This window comes from Macrobrachium rosenbergii, chromosome 53, assembly GCF_040412425.1.
Source record: "Macrobrachium rosenbergii isolate ZJJX-2024 chromosome 53, ASM4041242v1, whole genome shotgun sequence".
In the NCBI taxonomy this organism is placed as follows: domain Eukaryota; kingdom Metazoa; phylum Arthropoda; class Malacostraca; order Decapoda; family Palaemonidae; genus Macrobrachium; species Macrobrachium rosenbergii.
Genome location: NC_089793.1, coordinates 46960793 through 46965521, shown reverse-complemented (window position 1 = coordinate 46965521; position 4729 = coordinate 46960793).

Sequence of the window (4729 nt, the reverse complement as noted above, 5' to 3'; positions counted from 1 at the left end):
CTGGTGATTGGTCGCCAATGTTATAAACTGGTTCCTTGGTTGGGGAGAGAATTGGAACAGTTAATCTTTTAGTGACTGCCTATGTGCCAAGGAGGTCCCAAGTTTATAAACAAAAAGAATGCTACTGGAAACTCACTTTAGAATCTTCCTGGATATATGTAAATAATTAAGGTCACCATTTGGAATTAGAATTCTTTGACAATTTAAAAGGGGTTTATTTACAGAAAATGGGGCTAATATGCAAGACCAAAAGAATGTAAAATGCAAACCGATTACAACCACATAAATTACATGCGGTACAGCAATAATGCAGTACTTGACAAATGAGCAATGTAAATATGAGTAGCCACAGGTACAACAATCCCCGTTATAACAAATAACTCTGTTATGTTAAAATTACATCAAGTCGTCTCAGACAGTTATACATTGGAAGGGGTGAACTCCAGGGTAATGGAAATCAGTTAAGTAAGATGATGGTTGGTTGGACAACAGGTGCTTATGATCAGGCTGCGACCAGGAATGGTTGAGAAGTTTGAATGGCAGCCGTCACTAGTGGGACGTAGATTTGCAAACTGGGCAAGGTATGATGACTCCTGGAAGAGGTCCAGAGTTAGTACCACACGGAAACAATGAAATCTCCCCTGCTGTCCATTAAACAATAAATCTTAGCACGGAGGAGGAATCAAACACTTATATCACTTAGACTAATTTGCCCTTAATTTGCACTGGGGAAAGGATATTGGAACGCTTATCACTGAATCATTTTAAGTTGATTTCAAAGCAAGTCATGGGGCGATTTACGGGCTGCTTGAAGTAGGGTGACTTACCCAAGGGGATGTGGTTGTGGAGGAAGAAATTGAAGTTTGAAGGAAAGGAAAATCAAGGAATATCAGGGGCGAGGGAAAGGGCTGGCTTACTGACTACTTGCGATCATTGAACCTGCTCTACAGATGCGGGCGCCAAACATGATCTACTCGGCCGGTTATCAAAGTTAGCGTTCACCAGCGGAGAAGGAAGAAAAGTGAGCATTTCCTGTGGCTGTTTATGTCGAAACGTAGGCCTACCGTCGACCTGCAAAAGTCATACAGCCAGGAAAGGGAGCGAAGGAAAATGGCCTTAAGATTAAGTACTTAGAGGTTAAAGTCCTAGCTATCTCCCAGCCCGAATACATCCCCCATGCCCACAATGCCTAGCTACTCCCACATCACGTGATGGGGGTGAAAGGGGGGTCCCTATTGTTTATCCCAGGTCAGCTGAGGTGGGAGCCTAGCCCTATAGGAGTGGAACACTGGCTTTAACTGCTTTTCTCTGGTTCAAAATACGTTAGTTCTATCACAACTACCATGCTTTCTTGCCCCCATAGTCAAATGAAAGGAGAAACTGCATTACAGGAATAATGATGCACTGGTGGCTAAATGAGGGAGTGATAAATTGTGAATATATATATATATATATATATATATATATATATATATATATATATATATATATATATATATATATATATATATATATATATATATATATATATATATATATATATATATATATATATATATATATATATATATATATATATATATATATATATATATATATATGTATATATACATATATATATATATATATATATATATATATATATATATATATATATATATATATATATATATATATATATATATATATATATATATATATATATATATATATATATATATATATATATTTATATATATATATATATATATATATATATATATATATATATATATATATATATATATATATATATTATATATATATATATATATATATATATATATATATATATATGTAGAATCTACTGATCACTTTTTCCATATACATATGCAGGGGCGTAACTAGGTGAGAATGGGCCCGTGGCATTTTATACAGTGGGCCCCATTACCTCAAAAAAAAAAAAAAAAAAAAAATATATATATATATATATATATATATATATATATATATATATATATATATATATATATATATATATTATGGAGAGAGAGTAGAGAGATTGATTTGATATATCGTAGAACTGGTAGGCATAAGAAATTGAAAAATAATATGCAGGCATTGAAATATAATTACTAATTGTTAATACATACATAGCTTAGAAAAAACATCTAAATTATATATTCTCAATAATGAATCAGATGAATCCTATATGTAGGCCTATGCGGCCGTTACATTATTGCATAATTACGATGCCTATAAAATTAAAATAAACACAACTTGGTCCAAAACATTTATACCATCATTAAATAAACAAATATACCTTTATATACCTTCTAGAATTCTTTTCTTCCTTGCTTTCATCTCTGCAAATCTGTCAATGACTTTACTTAAGTTCAATTTACGTGCAGTTCCTTGTTCACTTGATAGAAGAGCTAGTCCTTCTAATCTTTCCTGTGCCATTGTACTTGCAAATAGTTTTTAACAAGCTTTAGTTTGGAGAATGAACGCTCTGCACTTGCAGTTGTGACTGGAATAGTTAAAAACAATAGCATTGCAGTGCAAACCTCAGGGAAACTGGCTGAAATAGAATGATTTTCTATGATCAACATATTAGCAAGGTCCTTAATGCTAGAAACTTTGCTTATTTCTCCCTTCAGAGCAGATCTCATGCTGAGAATTTCCTGTGTGAATGTTTCTGACACATCGTTGTGGTATTTTTTCACAAAACTAGATGCTTTTTCGTACAGCTCTGAGTCAGATAAATTTTTTGCAATGAGATTGGTTCCAACACTGAGAATGATGAGACAACTTCATGCAAGCCAGTAAAACGGAAGTTCAACTGAGTTGTGATGATGTCCAGAGTACGATAGTAAACAGTTACTCTACACAAACTCTCTGGATCTTCTAATCTTTTTGGTCTTCACAAAGGTCGCCAAAATGTCTTTTACGGTACGAAGTCTCTTTTTCTCAAATTCTGGTCTGATTGACCACTTCTGGCTATATCTGTTGCTTCTTTTCTTTACATCCTCAAACTGATTTTTTAATCTGCATATTCATCCATGCAAACCTTTAAGAGGTCTGTTGCCTTAGCAAGATCAACTGCTTTTGATTGCAACATTTTTATACTAAATTTATTGACTGTAAGATTTTGACTGAATTGTCAAAAGAAATGCAAAATTAAAATTTTCAAGACATTTCTTTAGTGCAGTGGCTTCATTGCGTTGTCTGCCTTAGAGCTGCATAATATTATTTGTGCTAGAGCTTTCTGCACATCACAGAATCGAACTTTGAGAGCAAATACCGCATCATAACGTGCAGCCCATCTAGTTGGGTTTAACTTTTAATAGTTACCCTTTGTGAGTGCCTGATTCAGAAATTAAGCTAGATAATATGTCCCATCTCTTGATACTCAATCCAAAAAACACATAGACTCTTTGAACAATATCATAAAACTGCGCCATTTCTGTCACATCCTTGACAGCATCATTAATCACCAAATTTAAATTATGAGCAGCAAAATGAACATAACTGCACTGGGTTCAACATCAATTATTTTTTTCTGCACACCTTTGTATATCCCCTTCATGTTACTAGCTCCATCATATCCTTGGCCACGACACCTTGAAATAGAAAGTCCTTTTTGTTTGATTATTTACAAAATTTGTTCTGATAGTGCAGCTCCACTTTGGCCCTCAACCTTATGAAACCCTAAAAGAGACTCATTAATTTGTAGGGCTTTTTGGCTTTCCATTATCATCAGTATTCTATTACAGTAACGGTATATTTCACACATCTGATCAATTTTGGAAATATCCTGTGTTGTATCTAACATTATGCTATAAAATGGAGCTGCTTTAATGGCATAAGTAAGTTCTTTTTCAGTTTCCTTTAAAGCAAACGAATGAGTTCATTTTGTATCATTGGGCTCATATACTTTGTTTTACCTTTAGGTTTACTGATTAATTCTGAAAGAACTGGATCATATTTAGCAAGCAACTCAATGATGCAAATGAAATTTCCACGTTTCCTAACTTTCCTTTCATCCTCATCATAATCACCTTCATCTTCTGCTTGTGTTCCGTCTGTGTGTCCACAAAATGGCAAATTGCACATCGCTAATGTAAGAGTTACATTTAATAATCTGTCCAAACCTGACGACAGTATTTTTTCTCCTTTGAAGATTACCTTCGCGTTTTTTTAAAGTTCCATGCAAGCGCCATTGTTCATACACTAGGCATGAATTATAGTGAATTTGGGATGATGCCAGCCTCTTCATACCCTCACCTATGTGTTTCCAGTCACAATAGCCATCAATCCATGTATCTTGAAATCTACTCGCTCCTCGATTAGCAAACAACCAACATGTCTCACAATAAGCCTTATCAAGAACAAATGAATAGCATAACCACGACCTCTCAATTTTCACACCTGATTTGGACACTGCATGATAATATTTTTCAGAGAAAGAGCGACCTTCTGCATCCTTTTTGAAAGGGCCATTAGGCTTGCAATGTCCATTTGTAATGATAAATCGTTTTGTTTGGTCCTTCAAGTTTTGTTCCATAAAATGTCCTCGGTGTGTAGGCCACAACGATGTTATTGTGTCAAATGAGAGCTCAGGCGCATGGTCTTTTGAGGTACTAGGTTTACACTCATCTTCACAGGTATTGCCTAATATAGTGTCGGAAACTGGGTCAGAATCAGGCTTGCCAACTTCGTCTAATTTCTTTTCACCTGTATCAGTTGC